Source organism: Carcharodon carcharias, chromosome 16 (genome assembly GCF_017639515.1).
Source record: "Carcharodon carcharias isolate sCarCar2 chromosome 16, sCarCar2.pri, whole genome shotgun sequence".
Taxonomy (NCBI): Eukaryota; Metazoa; Chordata; class Chondrichthyes; order Lamniformes; family Lamnidae; genus Carcharodon; species Carcharodon carcharias.
This window is the reverse complement of record NC_054482.1, coordinates 55983364-56007160: the sequence shown is the minus strand read 5'-3', so window position 1 is coordinate 56007160 and position 23797 is coordinate 55983364. Positions and strand designations below refer to the sequence as shown.

Below are 23797 nucleotides of genomic sequence, written 5' to 3'. Positions count from 1 at the left end.
CCAGGCAGTCCATTATTAGAGTAGAAACTTGTGTACACTGTCTACAAAAATCAAAAGGACTGGAAGGGTATGATACAGATTAGAGAGCTGACTCCTGTGACGAGCAATGATAGAGTTGATGGGAAGGCACTCAGCTCAAACCATGTGAAATGGAGGATTCATGGGAAAACACGAGTTTGTGTGAGGTGGGCCCAGGCACTGATTTTCATCATAGCACCTCTCTGAAGTGGTACTTAGCCAGGAGCTTTCTTTCCTCCTTCTTGATCACAAACGAATCTGCTTACTCATTTGCGGTTCATGCCCTCCTTTACGACAAGTCAATCACAGCAAGCAACTTGGCAGAAAATTATGTAGAGGAACATAATGGTAAGACACAGAAAGAGGATAGGAACTTCTTCCTCAAAGGCAATGAGAATATGATGAGGACAAAAATGATGAAGCAGAAGATCGGGATTATGACTTCCCACAAGAGTCTCTCGATGCTGCCAGGTTCCTCAACCCCAACTTTCTCTGCAGTGCCCCTGGGTCACTTGTTTTTACACTTCCACTAGCTCAGGTCCATTCACTGGGTGAAAGGGCAAAGGGGCTGGGAGAAGGAAGTACTGTGGACAGTCTGAGGATGTGGAACCAGATGATTCACAGAGCAAGTCACGTATGATATCATGTCAGATTTCCCAGAGGAAATGGTAAACTCTTTGCTTGGTTTTGAAGTTGCCGAATGCACATTTCATTGGTATTTGTCTAAAAAGGCAGCTGTTTGAGGAGAATAACATCCAGAGCAGACACTAATCTTTGGGGCAGGGGGTGCAGCAACCGAAATCTGTGACACTAGAATCTACAGCCTTCATTTGTGGCAACACCAGCAATAATTTAAGTATTTATTTAAATATTTAATTCCTCCACCAAACTGGCCAGCTGTTTACCCAACATAAAAAGACTTTAACCAGGCTTCTTTCAATCAAAATAATTGATTTATTAAAGCAAATTGCAAAATGGTTAACATACAATTTGTAATTTGGAAGTATAACGATTTTCCCTTTTTTGTTTAAGTAAATAGATATCCCAAAACCCATGCATACCAACACAGCTTAACTAGTGGTGCAACCAGTTCTGGAGCACAAGTCTTCAGCATTATAACTGGGGATTTGTCAGGGCCTATAGCCTTTGCTGTATCCAGTACACTCAGACATTTCTTGATATCACGTGAAGTGGACCAAATTAGCTGGAGATCTCAGGAGGATGCCAAGATGGGTCATCTACTTGGCACTTCTGGCTGAAGGTGGTTGCAAATGATCCAGCCTTGTCCTTTGCATCCATGTGTTTGTCTCCACCACAGTTGAAGATGGGATGTTCATGGAGCTTCCTCCTCCATTTAGTTGTTCCATCCATGACTGGATGTGACAGGACTTAAAGCTTTGATCTGACCTTTGGCTGTGGGTTCACTTAGCTTTATCCAAAACATACTGTTTCTGCTGTCTTGCCTGCATGTTGCCCTGAGTTGTAGCTTCTCTAGTTGGCACCTTTTTAGATACCCTGATGCTGCTCCTGGCATGCTTTTCTACAATCCTTGTTGAACCATGGTAGATCATCTTGTTTGTTGGTCATGGTAAAGTGAGGAATATGCTAGGCCATGTGGGTACAAATTGTGGTAGAATACAATTCACTGCTAACAATGACCCAGTTTTAAACTGCTGGATCTGTCTGAATCCATCCCAATCAGAGCAGTAATAGTGCCATCAACATGATGGAGGGTGTTCTCAAGTTTGACGATGGACTGTGTGATGGTCACTTCTACCAATAGAGATGCATCTGCAACAGGTAAATTGGTGAAGACTAAGGTCAAGTAGTTTTTCCCTCATGTTGGTTCTCGCACCACCATAGGCCCAATCTAGTAGCTATGTCCTTCAGGATTTGGCCGGCTTGATCAGTAGTGGCGCTAGTGAGCCACTCTGGGTAGGGGAGTTCAATACTCATTACCAAGAGTACATTCTGTCCCTTTGCTACCCTCAGCGCTTCATCAAAATAGTGTTCATCATGGAGGAGTGCTGATTCATCAGCTGAGGGAAGCTGGCAATCAGCAGGAGGTTTCCTTGCCCATGTTCAACCTGATGCCATGAGACATCATGGTATTCAGAGTCAATTTTGAGCACTCCCATGGCCACTCCCTCCCATCTGTATACCACTGTGCCACCCCCTCTGGTGGGTCTAATCAGCCAGTGTGACAGAATATACCCGGGTATGGTGATGGAGGGATCTGAAATGTTGGCTGATGGACATTCTTACAGAATCATACCTTTGTCAGGCTGTTGTTTGACTGGTCTGTCGGACAGCTCTCCAAATTTTAGCACAACTCCCTAGATAATAGTGAGGAGAGCTTTGCAGAGTCAACTGGCAGGGTGTGCCTTTGTTATGTCTACTATCTAGGTCAATGCCAGGTGGCCTGCCTGGTTTTATTCTTATTCAACTTACATACAACTGAGTGGCTTGCTAGACCACTTCAAAGGGCAGTTAATAGTCAACCACATTACTACAAGTCTGGAATCACAGATAGGCCAGACCAGGCTAGGGTGAAATATTTCCTTCCCTAAAAAGACATTAGTGAACCAGGCGGATTTTTAGACAATCTGGTAGTTCAGTGGTTATCATTACAGATACTAACTTTTGATTCCAGATTTTAAAAATTTATTGAATTTAAATTCGCCAGCTGCTGTAGTCCGATTTGACCTCATGGGCTGTATTTTACATGGGGTCCCCATCCCAGCATAGAAGTCCAGGAGCAGCCAGCCTCCATTTGCCAGCTCACCCCACAGCCATTTAATGGCCATCAGCCTATTAATTGGCTTGCAGTGGACCTTCTGCCCCCACCAAGGAGGAAGTGCCATCTCTGAGAGCTGCCAGTCATATAGCTGGCAGTTCTCTGGTCTTAGCAGTGCCACCAGCAGTGGCCACTGCTGGGACTGCAGGCAAGTCCCCAAAAGAAGCGAGCTGCGATGGAGCCCCGGCGAAAGTAAGTCCAGGACGTTGCCAGGGCCAGGCTGGCAGGCCCGGCGAGGGGGTGAGGGGCCAGAAGGGGAAAAGCAGGGTGGATAAATAACTTGTGGGGGGCTCTGATGGACACAGGGGCCCAAAAAGGAGGCATCCAATCACCACACCACCTCCCCCCCCCACCCTGCCTCCCCACTACCCAATTTCCCAGCCTCCAGTCTGCCAGGTTTTACCTGGCAGGCTGGACACTTGATGCCAACCACCCTCCACCACAGGTAAAATCCCAGCAGTGCTGGGAGGAGGCCCTTATGGGATGATTAATTTGCCCATGGGCGAGCGAGACCAACAACTCCCTCGTCGCTAGTAAAACTGCTGTAGGGGCAGGTAGGCACCAGGAACAGCACCACTGATACAGTTCCCAATTTTATATCCCCCCTCCTCCCAACCCCACCACAACTGTCTGATCCCCAGGAGGGGGAGACCGTAGAATTCTGGCTCATGTCGCTAGATCATTTGTCCATGCCTCCAGTAACATAGCCACTATACTCCCATCTCCATGAACCAGTCTCAACCAGTGCGATTTTAGAGCAAGCTGGGTTTTTTCATGCTAAAATAGCAATATATTTGTCGTGTGCTAAAATGGTTGTTACATCTGCTTGACCGGGAAACTAGCCATTTCTGTTCAGTTCAGTCATTTATTGGATATTTGCCTTTGCTCAAACATAATCTGTAGTGCTTCAGTTATGCACAATATAGCAGGATCTACACAGATGCTCAATTTGCAGACATAAGCATACAAAGCGCGCACAAATATAAGATTTCGTATTATTCCTTTTGAAAGTGGCTAATAAACAACATACTGCAACAATAAAAACTAACAATCCTGATGAGTAACCACTGTAAAGATGTGAAGTTGATACAACTATGGTCTTGACATTGCCTCAAATCGATTTTCCACATAAATCGGCCAAAACAGGAAAAAGAAAATATTCCATGTAATAAATTTTCCATAACTGTTCATTTCAGTTTATAGAGAAAGGTACCAGAAGCACTAAACATAGTTGTTTCATTATTAAGAAGCTTTACTAGAATTCCAGGAAAAAATATTAATTGAATAAAAAAAAACTTGCAAAGTTGCACTGTAATTGATAAGCATAGGTGAATTATGCATAAAATATGGTGTAATTCTGAGTCAACATTTAACAGCAACGTTCATAATACAACATTTATTTCTCAAAGGCTCATCGTTAAATTGTGCACTTACTCACCACAAGTAGTTAACCCTCTAAAGTAGTAATGAAATGACAGACAGTGATTCTGAGTTGTGATACAAGCACATTGAGTATAGTGTTTATTTCTAGCCACAATTCCATCACATCCGATAGAATTATGAAAGATTAAACTGCTAGAGCAAAACAGCAATATGCATCACGAGATTGAATTGACATGATAGAGTGCCATTTAATTTGAAGCCAGCATGTTCCATGTTTAGTGTCCAGTTTCATTGCAAACTTGAAGTGCTAGTTGTCATGCATGGCATTAGTGAGTTTAATGGTGCTTGGAGTTTTAGCCAATACTGGCGCCTTTAGTATGCATGGCTGGTCACTTACTTTTCTACAGGACTAGAGGTGAAATAAACTTCTGTCATTACCAAGGCTGATTGGACTTCACTCATGAGGTGACTCTAGACGCTACAATATTAAAAAAGTCTCTCGAGGGCCTAAGGAGGAAGAAAAACAAGTATTGTGCAGATTATTGGGACTGGTACACTAGTGTTATGGTAACAATCCAGTGCAAAATTTACACTTGAAGCAGGATGAATTCAGTTTTGAGTTGCTAGTCTAACAGCAATATCAATTCATATTCTGATTTTTGGCTTCACGAGCATGGTACAGTTGAATATAATCTGTTAACTAAGAATTAGCCTTTTCATTTCACCAAGTTTTAATGAAAGTTTTTTTTTAAAAGATAAGCTTCCTAAAAGAAAGAAAACTTCCAGAATCCATAAATGAAAATCACATTACAAATAATTTTAAAAGCTTAATAATAGACTAAACATTGTATCCCATGGCTTCCTACCCTGTAACTGAAGACAACTAAGGTTATGGTTGTAAAACACCACATTTCCTTAAAAAGATTAATGCTGCAAATGCAATATTACGATTCAAACCCCACACAGAATTACAGCATGGGCTTTACTTTCACCTTTCCTTTTAAAATCAGAACATCAGAATGTGCCCCATCACACTGCAATAGTAATCAGACTAATTTGTTCTGCTCCTATATAAAGTGCTCCTCTAGTTTCTAACATAGTACTAAGCTACACAGGAAAGCACTCTTCAAAATCAATAAGAACCACTTAACTAGTTTATATAATTCAGTGCACCAACTGTACAACATATCTGAAACCAGTTCATTTAACAAAGTTTATATCCAAAATGTACAGAGGACAAAAATGTGTAAAAGTTGCATCTAGGCTACCCTTATTTGAAAAACCATTAAAAAGTCTAAAGAGGATATTTCCATTAGGCTAAACAAGAAAAATAGTCAAAAAAATATTTGTTTGTACACTGAGCCATGTTCCATATATTAAGAACAATCTAGGATATGCCACCACAGCAGTGAGTGTAAAGACAGAAATTGAGGCACCAGAGCTGCACAATACCTAGCAAATGACATGCAGGAAGAATTTCCAATCGCTACCTAACTTGTCATGTCGGGTGAATATTTGAAGATTATCTGGGGTTTATGAAACCTACAATCATATTTGTATAGGAGTACATGTACTGAAAAGTTGAATTCTCGTCCCTCTGTGTGATTACAATCAACTTGAGAGAAAAATGCATTTCTGTTGTGATAGAGCATCACCTTGTATGAGTACAACATAGTCATCTAACATTGTTGTGGTTCTCAAAATGGGGATAGTGATATGACTTACAATTGAACTTGAAACTCTCAACTGTCTAACTTTTCACTCCCCATTCACTACTGTACTTCTGGAGGTGTAAATTTCCTCATCCAGTCCTTGACTTGTATCTTTGATATCTTTGCCTTAGCGAAAGCCCTTCTTCTATCCCATTAATCCACATCCTCTCTGCTTTTACCCTATTTATACCCCATTAAGTTCATGGCACACTGTCAACTTTCACTGTCAAAAAGTTTGTTACATCCGTGAGCAGCATATATAGATCCTAAAGTTGCTGTCTGCACTTTTCTCATAGATGCCTTGCTGCAAATACCATAATCAGCTGTCCCACAGTTAGCCCCAAAACCACACTGCAATTCCAGCAGGACATCATTTACAAGGCTTTGTAGACTCGAAGAGGACCCTTTTAAGGATCTTTCCTGTAATTGAGAGAAGGCATATTCCTCAGTAGTTGCCACATACATTTTTGAACCCTTTCTGCTTCCACGTGCTAATGTTGGCATTCCTGAAGTCCTGCAGAACTTTTCCCTGATCCCATGTATTCCTAAAGACAGCTGTCAAGTTTGTTACACTTCCAAATCTCTGCTGGATTGCTGCCTGGGCCAGGGACTTTCCTTGTTTAGTTGATTTGATTGTCATCTTCACCTCTTCATTGGGAGGAGGAAGAGACAGGCTTTCTTTCTTAGCCAATTGCTCAATTTGATGCAGAGAATCTGTTGAGGTGTAACTCTTGAGTACAAACCCGTTTCCATCTGTTTCAGATGAAGTTACATTGTTTCATAGTTTGCCATTGTGAGATTTGAACTCTTGATCTTGGGGTTACAAACCCAGTACCATAACCACTTGGCCATTTTGGCCTCTGTTGAGATGTAGGAGTCCCTGTTGAGGAGCTTGGCAAAGTGTTCACATCATCTTTCTATTACAGCTGCATTATCAGCGATTAGCTCATTTCCATTAGCTGTTAAGGAGAACCAGTGGTGGATGGGCAATATACTTTCTTCATCACATTGAAAAAACACGAATCAGGCATCTCAGCTAGATATTGCAGCTCATCAGCTGTTCCACCAGTCATTCTGCGTTTTCCTTAAAGTATGCCTGTGTTTAACATTTTTATAGGTTTGATGCTTGGTTGACAACTCTGGGGCTGCTAGAAGACTTGCATGTGCAAGCTGTTTCTGTTTGAGAGAGATGAGATGTTTTCATCATTCTCATCAAACCAGTCTTGGTGATGGTGCTCACAGTATCCCAGGATGTCTACTGAAGTCTTGAAGATCTGATCACAGAGCTGTTTTAATTAATCTTCAACATCACTTGGGGGAGGAAGCTTAAACTTCAAAGTGGTTTCAAGTTGTGTAGCAAGAAGGAGATGGAAACTAGAAGCTTTGTGGTTGTTACACTACAGATCGGGGTCCAGATTTACTATTACTGAGAATTAGTAAAATGTTTCATCTTCCATTGCATTTGCAATTCAGGAGGCAGAGTGAATTAAACTTCTTTATTGGTTTTCCATTATAGTCTACTTTTTTACTTTTAATAAACCTGGTTTAGAGTATTGCACGGCCGAATAGAGTGTTTTTCTTCAGCAATGCAATCATAATAAGAACAAGAGAAATTGTTTCAATTCAATATGCTAATTGTAATAACAAGGGTTTCTGTTGAATCCTGTGCAATGCTACTATACCTAGATATTATGGGTAATACCATGATTTAGCACCCCGAGTGGAGACTGGTGTACACAGCAAGCACATCCCAGAAAACTGAATGACTGTCCATAATTTACCATCTATCAGAATTAATGTTCAATTGCCTGGGATGTGCACAATGTGAGTACTGCTCCCAGGTGCAAATTCAGTTCTTGGAATAAGCCCTTTTGCACAGATAAAAATGTTAATGCATGTCTATAAAGTATTAATCATAGAACCACTTGGCCCGTCTTGTCTGCGCTGGCCAAAAAATGAGCCACCCAGCCTAATCCCACATTCCAGCATTTGGTCTGTAGCCCTGCAGGTTATGGCACTTCAGGTGCCTATCCAGGCAGTTTTTAAATGAGTTGAGGGCTTTTGCCTCTAAAACCCTTTCAGACAGTGAGTTCCAGACCCCTACAATTCTCTGGGTGAAAAAAAAATCATCTCCCTTCTAATTCTTCTACAAATCATTTTAAATCTACGCTCCCTAGACACTGACCTCTCTGCTAAAGTAAATAGGCCCTTCCCATCCACTCTATCCTGGCCCCTCACAAATTGTACATCTCAATCAAATCTCCCCTCAGCCTCCTCTGTTCCAAGGAGAACAACCCTAACCTATCCAATCTTTCCTCATAGCCGCAATTATGCAGTCCTGGCAATAAGGTAAAAGGGAATGAAGCAAAATGTGGTTGTAAGGTAAGCTAGGTTGCAGTGGAGGGAAGAAAGAGGAGTTCATGCTAGAATGATTCATGCTCTGGTATATATAGATAATGTGGAATTGCAATTTCCAATACATAAGTTATTTAAATTCATAGCTAACACCAAGCTGTGGCAGATTGTCAGTTAGAAGAAGCAACAACCATCTTATGAAGAGAGATAACAGGATTTGTATTTGGGTTGATCTGTAGTAAAGAAGTTCAATATGGAAAAATGCAACATACTAAATATGGCATGTAAACTTACACAATAAATACACAACAGTGAGATAGAACTTGCCAAGGTGGATGGCGAGGGAAATCTTAGGTGCCAGTTGACTCATCGCTCATGTTTTTAAAAATTATATGCAATAAACAAAAAAACACTGGAGCAACTCGTCAAGGTTTCTTTGACAACATCACACAAACACGTGTCCTCGATCAAGACAGATGAGGGCAGCAAGGAAGACAGATGAGGGCAGCAAGGGCATGGAACACCACCATCTCCAAGTTTTCCACCAAGTCACATATCATCCTGAAATATGTCACCATCTCTTCATTGCTCATGGTCAAATGGAATTCCCTAACTAACAACTGTGGTATACGTCACCACAAGGACTGCAATAGTTCAAAGCAGCGGCTCACCACCTTCTCAAGAGCCCTGCCAGCAATGCCCACATCCAATGAATGAATTTTTTAAAATCTCAAGGGGGCTTCAGAGGCATATGATTCTTTATTTTCTGTTCCTATTAAGTGGAGGCAATACTTTCAGATATATCAGGGCAGCAGAATGAGGGCAAAGGCTCAAATTTGCAAAGATTATATTTAGCACACAAGATTAATTAGCAGTTGGAACAGCTGCCAGGAAGAATGGTTCATGCCAGTGTGGATATTGGACTTATTCATGAAATATCTTTTTTTTTGTTCTTTCATGGGATGTGGGTGTCACTGGCAAGGCCAACATTTGCTTTCAATCCCTAATTGCGCTTGAGGAGGTGGTGATGAGCTGCCTTCTTGAACTCTTGCAGTCCATCTGGTGCAAGTACACCCACAGTGCTGTTAGGGTGTTCCAGGATTTTGATCCAAAGGCAGCAAAGGAATGGCAATATAGTTCCAAATCAGGATGGTGTGTGCATGGATGGGAATTTGCAGCTGGTAGTGTTCCCATGTGTATGTAGTCCTTGCTGATCTTAGGTGATAGAGGCATGGTGCAGTCGAAAAAGCATTGGTGAGTTGCTGCAATGCATCTTGTATATGGTACACACTGTTGCCACTGTGTGTCAGTGGTGGAGGAGTGAATGTTTAAACTGATGGTTTGGGTGCCGATCAAGCAGACTGTTTATCATGGATGGTGAGGAGCTTCTTGAGTGTGGTCAGAGCTGCACAAATCCAGGCAAGTGGAGTCTCCCATCACACTTCAGCAATTCCTGAGATGAAGGGGTTATCCTGTGAGGCAAGGTTAAGCAGTTTAGGTCTGTAGCCACTAGAGTTTAGAAGAATGAGAGGTGATCTTATTGAAACATAAGATCCTGAGGGTACTTGACAGGACTGTTGCTGAAAGGATGTTTTCCCTTATGGGAGAGACTGGAACTAGGAAGCTAAGGGAAGGGGGCTGCAATTCAGAGGGTTGGGGAATGGGGAAAGGCCACACTCAGGGGGTGGGGAGGGGGAGGATCTGCATTGACCAGGAGGATTGGGAAGCGGCAGCCAGATCGGCAGCAAGCAAGCAGTACTGCAAGTAGAAAACGTTTTATTTTCTTTTAAAATAAAATAAGTTTTAAAAATATACAAGTTATTTCATTTACCCATGTAGGAATTCAGTAATGTAAAATATTTCAACTTAGTGGGTACAATGTTTTAATTTGTTTTCCTGGTAAGGAAGGCACAGAACCTAACTACAATTTTAACATTGGTTCCCATCGTTTAAAGTCATGATTTTCAGGAACGCAACCACAACTTAAGTGAGGACTTACTGTATTTTCTTCTTAAATCTTTGTTGTCACTTCTCCTACTGACATCAGCTAAGTGGTACGACAGTGGCAATGTTTAAAATGGAATGGTAAAAACAAAAAAAACCGCAGGTGATAAATGTCAAAACAGGTTCAGAGGTCTAGTTCTTAATTTGAAATTTAGAAAATCTTCCAGTAGTTCTCACCCCTGCTACATAGTTGAAGACACTGTTATGGCATGGAGGATGGTAAATGTTGAGCTGCTCAAATCCCAAGGGAAAACTTGAAACAGTTGCCAAAATGTTTTTTGCAATTTGCATAGTACAAGGAGCGGTTCTGAAATCAGGAAATGATGTCCCGACTACTTGTGATGATTTTATGGTAAAGTAAACATTTACTGAAAGAATAAACAAATAAAACACAATTACACTTAAACACATGAATGACTTCACACAGTAAACAGTACTTTAAAACAGTTCCACAAATCTTAACTACCGTCAGAGCTAACCTCCCCATTTTCTGTTCAACAACTATCCAGAGATTTTAGGATATGGAGAAGTCTAATACTTTTTAACCACACAGTGCTTTTACCTTGGGGTGTCCTTTGAGGCTGGCAGTAACTGGGTCTTCAAGCCTGGCCTTGTTCACACTGTCTTCTTGGAATTCTGACCAGCTAGCCTGCTGTCTTCTGGGAGATCTAAGCAATTACCCTCTCACATATGCTTCAGTATTTCCACAAATGCATTCCTTCCCTTTGATCTCTCCATTATCTCAACCAGTCTCGTCAGAAATGTTTTCTTCCCAGAATTCAAATCGTTCCTTACTTTAGCTCAGACATATAAAAACAAATTTACCCACCTTTAAATTATTTCCTTACACCTTTTTGCAACCTGCATATATAACCCTTTGAACTAAAACAACTTAATTCAAACTATTCCTGTTATTGCTTTATGTAAAACTCTGATTGAAGCTCCTCTTGGTTCATTAACATATCAAAACAACTTCTTACTGTTGACTTGAGACCCTTGCAGTCACTCTAGCTTTTAATCCAATTACAGCCTGACTTTGAGTACGTCAGAAAAATGTTACAATTTCTTGATAACACAAACTCTTTTCAAGTAGTAAACAGGTTCCAACTTATAGACTTGCATCTTGCAGTTTTGGAACTCAAAAGATCCTCCCTCCTTTAGGAAACTATCCTCTAACTCATGGTGCAGATCTATTAATGTACACTGACTTAACTAAACTAAACTACTTGTGGGTCACTGAAGAACTAATGAAGCAGCAATACTGGAGAATTAAAATGGGCAAGCATTGAAATTCACTATTAAGGCACAAATTAAGTAAAAATATAACAAATAAAAGATTCAGTTTCTCTATCTATTTTCATGGATGACATGCTTTTCCATTGCTTTCTCCCAGTGTGTACCAAATAATGTTCTGTAATCAACTACTGAAGCTGTTGTAGAGCTGCATAAAAAGGTGCTCCCTACAAATTGCATACAAAGGGTGGTAGAGGTTTGAAACTTTCTTCCACAAATGACAATTGATGCTGGATTTATTGTTAATTTTAAAAACAAAATTGATAGATTTTTGCTAAGGCATTAAAGGATTTGGAACCTGGGCAGGTATATGAGGTTTAGTTGCAAATTAGCCATGATCATATAGTGTGTCTAAACAGGCTCATGGGGCTAAATGGCCTACTCCTGTTCCTATGTTCTCTATGTCTTTGTACCAAAGCACATGACTGCTGTTCAATCTTTTACTACATTATACTGAGAGTAGGAATTCAGCTTGCAGAGGATCCGAGGGATAGGTCCAAGGACTAGTAGTACAAGCTAAAATTCACTAGGTCAAATATATAAACACACACTCTACTAAACAACAACTCAACTTTGAACTGAAAAAGTTGACAACCCCATTATTATGACAAAATCAACAACAACTTGCATTTACATGGTGCTTTTAATGCAAGAAAATGTCTAAAGGCACTTGGTATGAACACAAAGCAAAAATTGACACCAACTGAGTCAAACAAGATATTAGGATGATGATTAAAAGCTTATGTCAAAAAGGTAAGTTTTAAGAAGCATTTTAAAAAGGAGTGAGGTGGAAATAGGGATGTTTTGGAAGGGAACCAAAAGACATGACTATCAATGGTGCAAGTCTTACAAAAGTCTAGAGTTGAGGACAAAAAAGTTCTTGGGAGATTGTAGAGTTGAATTAGGTTACAGGGATAGAGAGGGGTGAGGCTATACAGAGATTTGAACACAAGGATGATACTTTTAAATAATGCACTGGTGGATCAGAAGCCAATGGAAGTTAGCAAGCTGAGGGGTGATGAGAGTGAGAGAGATTTGGTCAGGGTTAAAACATAGGCAACACACTTTAGGATAAGCTCAAGCTTATGAACCCTGATAGATGGGAGGCCGGCCAGGAATACATAGGTATATTTAAGACTGGAGATAACAAAGCATGGATGAGATTATATTAGAAGTATCATTAACTGTTAGTGGCCACTGAATAGCACTCCATGCTTTTGAGATTGAATGTACAGATCGGTTTTCCCCCACTCAACAGTAATTAAGTGTGCAGCATGCCTGCACGTTCACATCACCATTAACTGCATACTGCACCAGTGAGGACAGTACCAATCAGAAGAGTCAATTATTGCAACTCTGCCATTGCTGAACAGGCGGATTCATAAAAAAAATGAAGATAAAGCTGCATTATACCATGGAAATGAAATCTTTGTAAGAACACATTTTTTTAAATGACCCAGGTATTTCAAATTTAAGCTGTGAATAGGAGTTAATTAACTCAAATGCCTGTGTGGAAATGTCTGGGGAAAACCATTATACAGGCTGTTCAACTCTTGCAGTTCCCATTCCACAGCAGTTACGGGGCGCCAATGGTCTGGTTGAACTCTATGAACCTCAGATAGCATTACACAATGACCATGTTACCTAGCCTGGTGAATTTTGTTTGAGAGGCACAACACAGTCTAAAACTATAAGTTGTAGATACATCCCTAGATATTGACTCCTTGCTCCCAACTTCAGTGAACTCACCTTGTTATCCTTATTTCTAACTGCACAGGCAGGAATGGATGCCCAAATAATAGCAATTTCAGCACCAAACTAGGAGCCTATACAGTCAATGTCAGAGTGTGCTCCACCTTGAAATTACCAATTCCTTTGCTTTTTTCTTCAAGGTTTTAGAAGCCATGATTGAGTCAGTTTCAATAGCAGCTATAAATACACATTGCATATTCTGATACCCTTTGTACGAAAACATTTTTCTAACCTCTCCAGTTCTACTATTAATCATAACCTTGTGCTCTTTCTTACCAATTTACTAACTAATGGAAATAATCTTTTACTATTTTCCATTTGAAACCATTTCAACATTTTTAATCATTCTATTAAATCTCCCATAACATTCTTAACACAAACAAATACTAGTTTTGTAATTCTCTCATTTTGACTAAACCATCTGAAATCATCCTGACATTACACTGGTGAGGGAATCCAAATAAATACTTTTCCATAGCCTCGATATCCTTTGTATAATAGGCATCCAAGCAATGCATGATCCTTCATTCATGATACTATCTACCTAAAGAACTATCTACCTAAATAGGTAATTAAGAAATGTAAATGAAGCCAGTAATTGAAATTATTAATGTATATGACTTTGTCCAATTATAGCTTATGACATTTAAGTCCTGCTGTATGCAGAATGAAACCAACGTGAAAACTGTATCGTTTTTTGCTTCCATTACAAGCGCCAAAGAAATTTAGACCTAATCATTTCAACTTTGAACGTAGAGATTGAAAAACAATTTTAAAACAAGATTTGCTGAACCTGCCAAGTATACCTGAAGGTTGTCTGGAATGTGCTACGAAACGGGGGCCAGTAACGTACGAGTCTCCATACTCAGTAGTTTTCTTTGAGTTTGTGAAAACACCTAAAAACCTAGCATACCTGAGCTGCAGTTTATAGATACTAACCCACTCTCCTGATAAGATAGCCGTGTAACTTGACTAAACAAAATAGCATCATACGTAAGATAAATAAACAAAAAAAAGATATATTCCAGTATATAAAACTTCATAGCCAATCACCAAACTTGTTTGATGGCAATAATGATTTACCCCACCTTGCTCCAAAATCCAAAACCGGAAAACAGTACAGGATTGGACACATATAGGTTATACCATGTTTTTGCAAAGCGTAACGAAATTAAAAGACTGGGAATTAAGCCAGAAAATAATGATCCTTTGTTTTCTGCGTCGATACAAAGCGAACAGACCATCAAACACATTCAGTGCTGACACTCCATCCCAAAATGCTAAAAACAGAGAAGTGGACCTTCTCGCAAAGAAATCATTCGAAATGACCCCCTGGACTGACACACTTGTAAAGCATTCCCAAATAATGAAATGGAGAAAACTGTCTCAGTCTAGATTGCTCGCATTTACACAAAGTCAAGCAAGGAAACTCTTCAGATATGCAATACCGACCGCTAAAGGCTCGGGTCACAAATTCACGAAACAAACGTTTCAGCAGATTTCCTATTGTCGATTGTAAAATGTTTGTTCTGGTACTGGACTACACAATCACAAGGCTTTATTTTGTTTTAAAACACTTCACAATAATGCTGGAAACAATGTGCGTCTATCAAAATACAGAAACAGAAAATGCAGTATGTCAGTTAGGTCCCAGCTGGCAATGAAGTGAAAACTCCGTCCACTGTGCATCGTTTATTTTTTAATGTACCAGCAGGAATCGTTTTGACTGAGTGTGTTGCTCCTCAACTGTTATTTGCGCGAAGATCGCGTACAGCAATTGGAATTTGAACATAAGCTCAGCAGTCTATCGGTTAATTCAGCAAGTCTTACCTTTCAAAGAATCGGGAAGACCGGTTTTGGCCTCGGTTGATTGTGTTGCAAACTGAGGGGGGGGGGGGGGGCAGAATTTTAAAAATGAAATAAAACCACACGTTGAAGCCCTCGTCAGGCTGCTGCTCTTATTGTCCGGCAGTGTAGTTCGCGCTGCTGGTGAGTGTCCACTTGAGGCTCCAGCCTTTATTGTCCAGTTGTCTGGCTCGCGCGGCTTCTCGCGCTCCCCACCAGGGTCCGGTCCCGGCGGCTTCCCGCGCTCCCCACCAGTGTCAGGTCGTGCCACGGTAAAAGGGCTCAACTCCCTCTGCAATTAAAGGCAATGAGATGGAGAAAGGTCAAGCCCTAGACAATGCGACAATCTCCACATGCAGCTTTACCCTGCCGCCCTATATGAACATTTACAGTCTCAGATCCATCCTGGCTAGCTCCCTCACGTTTGTGCCTCTCCCTCTGACAGCTCCATCTGGCTTTCACGAACCGAATGTATTTGAATGAAGTGCAAGTGTACTGTCAGTAACATGCGCAAAGGCATTGAAAAGGACGTGTGGTTTGCAATCAACTAGCCCTCGCGTCCCCCAATGCTTATTACGTCAATCATTGTCTCCCACCTGTTTTTTTGGCAGGTCCGAGATCTATTAATATATAAACACAAGGAATGTGCGTTGAAACTAAAGTACCTCACGATGGATCAAATTATTAATAAAGACCATCTTTGTGGTGAAATTGAAATTGACGTTGATGAAGTAAGAGAAACAATCTCCCAAAATTAAATTATTGGAGTACCATTTTTGCCCAATGTAGCTTTTTATCACTGGTGATGCGTGTAAGAAAGCTTCGGGAAGAGGTAAGATATTTTACAAAAGCTCATTAATTTGTACGCTTGTAACTTTATCATTCTCCTGTGCCCTATGCCAAAGAGCAAACATACTGACACTTTTTAGGTAACTAAAATTCAGGTTGCCTACAGTGTTGATATTCAGAAGTGCCATTAAACTTTTTTTTTTAAAATGACGTATGCTTTCAAAAGTGTTTGATTAATCTTTTTACTAATTTCTGTCAAATAACTATACTTTTTTAAAAAAGTTTATTGGATGTGAAACACTTTGGGATATACAATAATACAAGTTCTTTCTTTATCATATAATGTGATACACTTGTGGTACACTTGCACTTCATTCAAATACACGTGATAATCTGAAAGGTGTCATGACATTCTAGCAATTACTCTCTCAGAAAAAAAATTTAAAAATTAACAAGCTCTTTATAAAAGAGCTTGCATTTAACTAGAATCATGCACAACTTGAAGATGTCCCAATGCACTTCACAACCAATGAATGACTTTTGAAGTGTGGTCACTGTTGTCATCTAAATATCAAAATCAGTTTGCACACAAGGTCCTGCAGAAAACAATAAGATAAATGGGCAGATAATCTGTTTTTCAGTGACGCTGGTAGAAGGATACATGTTGGCCAGGACACCAGAAATTCTCAGCTCTTCTTCAAATAGTGTCATGGGATCTTTTACATCCAGCAGATGAGGCAGATGGTCTCAGTTTAACAGTTCATTCAAAGTTAGTAACCTCCAACAGTGCAACATAGCTTCAGTTCCACACTGAAGTGTCAGGTTAAATTATGTGCTCAAATCACTGGAGTGGGGTGGGCCCCATGACCCATGTTCTATCTCTGAGGCTGGCGTCTATTAATTATTTTTATTTGTGCATGCCTGGAGAAGTCTGCTTTGCAAGCAACAAATTTGTTTTCTATCTTACCTGCAATATGATTCTGGATTATTTACATCTCATTTCAATTCTCATCACACTGGCCAGCTCTATTTATATTACAGTGAGTGCCAAATTACACAAAACACTCAGACTGTTCCGGGACAGTAACAAAACCGACAATGACATTCACATGCATGCACTGAATGCAATGCCTATGCACAACTATTCCATTCCAACTTAATTTTTAAAATTAAGATTTCAATCAAAGCAACAGTTTGGGTACTATAACTGGATTCAGTAGCCTGGACTAATAATGGTCAAGCCATCAAAAAAAAATTCCATTGCTGATTCCGACTAGTTATAAAGTACATGTGTGCAGACATCAGGTGAAAAATGTATCAGGTATGACTGTGTTGCCATTAACAACAGAAATTTGTATATATGTAGTGCAATTAAAGTAGAAATAATACTCCAGGGTGCTTTATGGGACCGGGACATGATGGGCACATGGCAGTTGCCCAAGGCTGTCTGACAGATTAAGAGCAGTGACTATGTATTTGATGGGAAAAAATGGCTTTAATAAGGGAAAGAGATAAGTAAAGAGATGAAAAGATCTTGCTTGAATGGAGGACCAACCAGACACCATCTTCCATTACGTTCCCCGCCCTGGCTGAACTTGTTCCTACTTTGAACAACTTCCCCTTTGATTCCATTCACTTCCCCAAAATGAAAGGTGTTGCTACGGAAATCCATATTGATCTAGCTATGTCTTCCTTTTTGTGGGATATGTGGAACATTCTTTGTTCCAGTCCAACTTAAGTTCCTTCCTTCACCTCTTTTTCCAGTACATTGATTCCAGTACATTGATGACTGTATTGACACATCTTCCTGTTCTTGCCCCAAACTGGAAAATTTCATAAACTTTGCTTCCAATATCCAACCCTCCTGCATCTTCATATGGCCCATCTCTGACTCTCTCTTCCCATCCCCAACTTCTCTATATTTCTCAGGGTGGGCTGTCAACCAATATTTGTTATAATCCCATTGACTCCCCCAGCAACTTTGATTATACTTCTTCCTACCTGTTTCCTCTAAGGACTGTATCCATTTTGTCAATTCCTCCCTCTCCATTATGCTTGTCTAACAATGCGAATTGCAGACCGATACTTCTGATATGTCTTCCTTTGTCCTCAATCAATAAAAACCCACTATCATGGTTAGCAGGGTCCACAACCATTCTGCCCTGTTTCCCACACTTATGCTCTTACCCCTTCCCCTCCCTCTGAGAACTCTGATAGATCCTCCTTGTTCTCACCTCCCACCAAACCAACCTCCAGGCTCAACAGATCAACCTCCTCCATTTCCAGCACAATGCCACCACCAAACACAGCTTCCTGTTTGAGCATCCTGAGGGAACCATACCTTCCACAATAACAAAGAGAGGATAATAAATATTTTCAAGCATATAAACTGGTAAAAGAGTGTTAAAGCAGTTAGAGAGTTATTATGGCCAGCTCAAAAACATGACCATCAAGCACAGGAGTATTTACTACCAATTTTCAATGGTCTCTCAAACATAGCAATTATCTTCACTTCTGATAAAATTATACTAAATCGTTCAGGACTGCCCATTATTGCAAAAAGATAAATCTAGCTTCAAGTGCATAAGAAGTAGCAGCAGGAGTAGGCCATAAGATCCACCAAGTTTGCTTCACAATTCAGTAAGATCATGGCTAAACTTCTACATCAACTCCACATTCTCGCCCTATTCCCGTATACTTTGATTCCCTTAGTACCCATAAATCTATCAATCTCCATCTTGAATATATTCATCGACTGAGCATCCGCAGCCCTCTGTGGTCAAGAAACCCAAATGATTCACGACCTTCAGTGAAGAAATTTCACCTAACCTCAATCCTAAATGGCTGACCCTTTATCCTGAGACTATGACCCCTAGTTCTGGATTCGCGACCAGAAGAGACAGCCTTTCAGCATCTAACCTGTCAAACCTTCTAAGAATTTTATATACTTCAGTGAGATTGCCTGTCATTCATTCTATAGGATTTAGTCCCATTCTACTCAATGGGCATCCGTCTTATCCCAGGAATCGATTAAATGAACATTTGCTGCACCCCACCTAAGGCAAGTATATTTTTCCTTAAGTTAGGAGACCAAAACGATACACAGTACTCCAGGTGTAGTCTCACCTCAGCCCTGTATAATTGCAACAATTTTACTCAAATTCCCACTCCCTCGCAATGCAAGCTAACATACCATTTGCCTTCCAGTTGCTTGCTGTACCTGCATGTTAACTTTGTGCAATTCATGTACAAGAACACCCAAATCCCTCTGATTACCAACATTAGCTAGTCTCCCACATTTTAAAAATATTCTGCTTTTCCATTTTTCCTACAAGTGGATAATTTCACACTCTCCGCATTATACTCTATCTGTCATCTTCTTATCCAATCAGTTAACTGGTCTATATCCCTCTGCAGCCTCTTTACATCCTCCCCACAGCTTACTTTCCCAGCTGGCTTTGTAATGTCAGCACACTTGGTCCCCTTATCTAAGTAAGTCATTTAGATTGTAAATAGTTGAGGCCCAAATATTGATCCTTGCAGCACTCCACTAGATATACCCCACCATCCTGAAAATGACCTGTTTATGCCTACTCTCTGTTTTCTGTCCTTTAACCAATCCTTAATCTGTGCTAATATATTCCCCCCCCAACCACCCTTCCCCCAAACCAATAAATAATCTCATGCGACAGCCTCTTATGTGTAACCTTATCAAACACCTTCTGAAAATTCAAAATAAACAACATCCACTGGTTCCTTCTTATTTACCCAACCACGTTACACCCTCAAAAAACTCTTAAGGTTTCTCAAACATGATTACCTTTCATTAAAACCATATTCACTCTTCTGAATCATAATATGATTTTCCAAGTGTCCTGTAAATACATCCTTAAATTCCATTCTACTGATGTCACACTAACTGGACGCTAGAGTTTCTTGTTTTCTATTTCAGACCTTTATTGAATACTGGGATTGCATTTGCTACTTTCCAATCCACAGGACAGTCCTAGCATCTAAAGAATTCTTAAATAGCAGAATCATTACAGCCACTATCTATGCAGCTAGCTCTTTTACAACCGTAGGGTGCAGGTCAGTAGATCCAATGGATTTTTTAGCCTTTAGTCCTATTCATTTCCCCAGTACTTTTTCTTTACTCATGTTATTCACTTTAAGTTTGCACTCTCATTCGATCCATGTTCCCCACAATTTCTGGTATGTTCTTTGTGTCATCTACTATGAAGACAGATACAAACTATTTGACCAACATCTGTGCCATTTCCTATTTCCCATAATAGTTTCTACTGTCCCTGCCTCTAAGGATCCATGTTTCCATTCACCATTTTTTTTTTCTTTTCATGCACTTCTAAAAGCTCTACAATATTTCTTACGTAATTCTTGCTAGGTTACTATCATTCTATTTTCCCCTTCTTTATGAATTAATTAGTCATCCTTTGCTGACATTTTAAAACCCTCCTGATCCTCAAGCTTCCTATTCTTTTTGACAACATCATGAGCTTCTTCTAATCTAAACTATCCTTAACTTCTCGAGGTAGTGATGGTTGTACTTCTTTTCCACTACAGTTTTTATTACTCATGGAAATGTATTGATAATTATGCATTATTTAATTAAGTGCTTACCATTGCTTATCTACCTGCATATCTTTGAATTGAATTTCCCAATCTACCTCAGCTAGATCACCCCATATATCGCTGTAATTGTTTATGTTTAAATTTAAGACTTAACTACATCAATCTCAATATGAAATTTTGTCATATTATGATCACTGTTTGCCAGAGGATCCTTTAGTACAAGATTACTAATTAACCCAGTCTCACATGCAACTTTAAATAATGTCTCCCATGGTGCAGAGAGATTTAAGGTCGAATTCCCACTCCTTTGCCAACTTATGCATCTAATTCTCATTATTTTCAAAATCTCCTGGATTGTCCTAAATGTTTCAAAAAATAAATTCCATACACAAGCTATTGAAAAAGGCAAGAAAAATAAGTGGGATAGATTGTTAGTTGAGATAGGGTTGAACTGAAAGGAGAAATCTGTTGTTATCAGGGTGACCAACTCTAGGGGAGAAAATTAAGGCACATTCTAGCATGGAGGTCCATATGAGTGGTGGGCTGAGTTAGAGGTTGGTGCTGCCTGAGCTGTAATAGTGGGGTTGGGGGTTGGGGTTGGGGGCTAGGGTGCTTGCAGGGAGGGGGAAGAGGAGGTGCTGCCAGAGCTGCAATGGAGGGGGATGGTTGCTACCAGTGCTGTGAGAGCATGTAAACAGGAGAACAGTGGGTGCTGCAAACACACAAAATTTAAAGGTACGAATTACAGGAAAAAGAGCATCCCAGCGGAATGTAACCCAGCTATGGGACAGTGACCTCAGATATGGGATGATCCTGTAAAATAAGGGATAGTTGGTCACCCTGGTTGTTACAGACAGGGGAGAGATAGTAGGATGGATTTCCCCCTTTTCCGACCTCTTGACTGACCACGACAGAATGTGTTTTAGAGAAGAAGTGTTTTAACCCCTTGAGTGCTGTGACTTTTAAGAACAAACAAAAGATATGGTTTCTCACAGGTCTAAATTAAAGGAAAGAATAAACATTTATTCTCCTCAACACATAAAATGTAACTGCAACAACACACACTCCCACATTCATGCAAGACACCCACACACATACAGGAAAAGATAATTATAAAAGGTGGAGTATGCACTTAGATTTATTAAAGTATCAAAACATTATTCCTAGTATTCATCCTCAGGATGGTCGTTGGAAATATTTCAGACCTGAGAATTCATTCTTGGTTCACTGAAGACAATGGAATTTGAAAGTTTCTGGTGATAAACTCAGAGTGGCTTACAACATGCAACAGCAGCTTTCTAGCTTTTCTAATCAAAGTTGTGGTTGAACCCCTGTAATGAAGAAATAATTTGCAAGTGAAAATAATAGCCCCACTCCTTTGCCTTTGGTGAATTTCTAGGCAGAGTTCTTATTTTTTCTAGGTGAGATGTAATCTTTCTATCCCAGACTTACTGCCCTGGGCTGTCTTTGTCAATTAATACTGTATATCTTATTTCAAGCCAGTTTCAATCATGTGACCACAGTATCAGTGTTTCGTTGTCCACGCAAATGGTTTGATGGGCTAAGCAATTGTTACACATTAGGGCATTTCAGTTATTAATAGCCTCTGAATATCTTGATTTGCATTTTCATTCCCCACAAGGCCTGCAAGTCTAGCAGCTATACTTTTACTTTTTAATTGAAACGGAGATGGACAGTCATTAGCACCTTGGAAGGTCACTCACATCTGAAGTGTCTTCCCAGAGACGTGCCCAGACATGAGTCCATGTGTCTATACAGAAAACACAAAATAAGGTCATTTGTCCTTATCCCATGCTGCTTTTTAGAAATAAAAATGTCCATCTTCATCATAAGTTCATGGACATATGACATGGGTGTAACACTGTTAAACCATTAGGCAAGGTTGAGTATTATAAAATCCTGTAATTCATAGCCCTTATTTGTTGCACCCTGACATAATGATTAATTAGGTATTCTGGGGCTCATTGTTATGAATGGAGATGTTAGCTGTGTTTTGTGCTGGAGAAGATTCATGGGTTTGGTTTTACATTTGGAAATGGGGTCCGCTATTCCCCCTTCTCTCCCCCCCTCCCCCCACCCCTCCCCCACCCCCCAACCCCGTGCATGCATATAATTTGATAATGTGGAAGTCAGGTAGGTGCCAAAATTGGCAGCCCACCCACCATTTTCAAAAAAGTGAACTGGTAAGCTATTTGTTAAGCAGGCAATAGACCTGAATTTTATGCTGTCTACACCATTATGCAGTGGGTACATGTGAAAACCGTTCAGAGGGAGTCATACCAGGTATCAGGTTGCATTGCAAAAGTGGATATAGATGTTCAAAATGTGTCTGTAGCTGCATTCAGCAGCAGACTCTGATGTTGAAGATGTGAGAGTTTCCTAGTAGTTTAACTTAATACTAGTTTTCAGTCTGTGTTAGGACATTTTCTCAGGGAAGTGGATATACTGAAAGTGCTACAATCAAATTGGTGCATTTCTGCATTGGACTTTTAGATTGCTGTCCCTCATGAGAATTGTTCAATCTGAAGGAGACTGAGGGAGCAGTGATCATAGTATAATTGGATTTTACATTCAGGTTGAAGGAGAGAAGAGTAGGTCTAAGACTAGTATTTTAAACTTAAATAAGGGTGATTACAAGAGCATGAAAGCAGAGATAGCCAAACCAGACTGGCAAATTGGGTTAAGGAATAGGTCAATAGAGATAGATTGGCGGACATTTAAGGGGATATTTCAGAAGACACAGAATAGACACATTCCAATGAGAAAGAAAAATTCCAAGGTGAGCACCCACCATTCGTGGTTAACTAAACAAGTTAAAGATAGAATCAAACATAAAGATAAAAAACATATAATTGCACAAAGATGGGTGGCAGGTCAGAAGATTGGACAGAATAAAACAAACATCAAAGAATTACCAAAAGATTAGGGGGGGACAAATTTGAGTATGATAGAAAGCTAGCTAGAAATATAAAGACAGATAGTAAGAGCTTCTATGGATAGTTAAAAAGAAAAGAGTTAACAAAGTAATTGTTGGCCCTGTAGAAAGTGAGTCTGGAGAATTAATAATGGTAAATAAGTAGATGGAAGATGAATTGAACAGGTGTGCTGCATTAGTCTTCACTGTAGAGGATACAAGTAACATCCTAGAGATAGCTGCTAATCAGGAAATGGAAGGGATGGAGGAACTCAGGAAAATTACAATCACCAGGTAAGTGACTGAGCAAATTGTTGGAGCTGT

The 23797-nt window shown here is 40.0% G+C and overlaps 1 protein-coding gene across 2 annotated transcripts in view; it reads right to left on the bottom strand.

The window, feature by feature from the left end:
• pde4ba (phosphodiesterase 4B, cAMP-specific a) overlaps nt 1-15613 on the bottom strand; it is a 753168-nt gene extending 737555 nt beyond the window's left edge. Inside the window, exons 1-2 of one of the 2 annotated variants that reach the window (XM_041207962.1) lie at nt 15145-15613; nt 4596-4705 (exon numbers count right to left, since the gene is read on the bottom strand). The gene's annotated coding sequence lies outside the window, so the exon portion shown is untranslated. The remainder of the gene's footprint in view (nt 1-4595; nt 4706-15144) is intronic. The other variant, XM_041207961.1, reaches the window with a different exon arrangement.
• Nucleotides 15614-23797: the final 8184 nt, after the last annotated feature.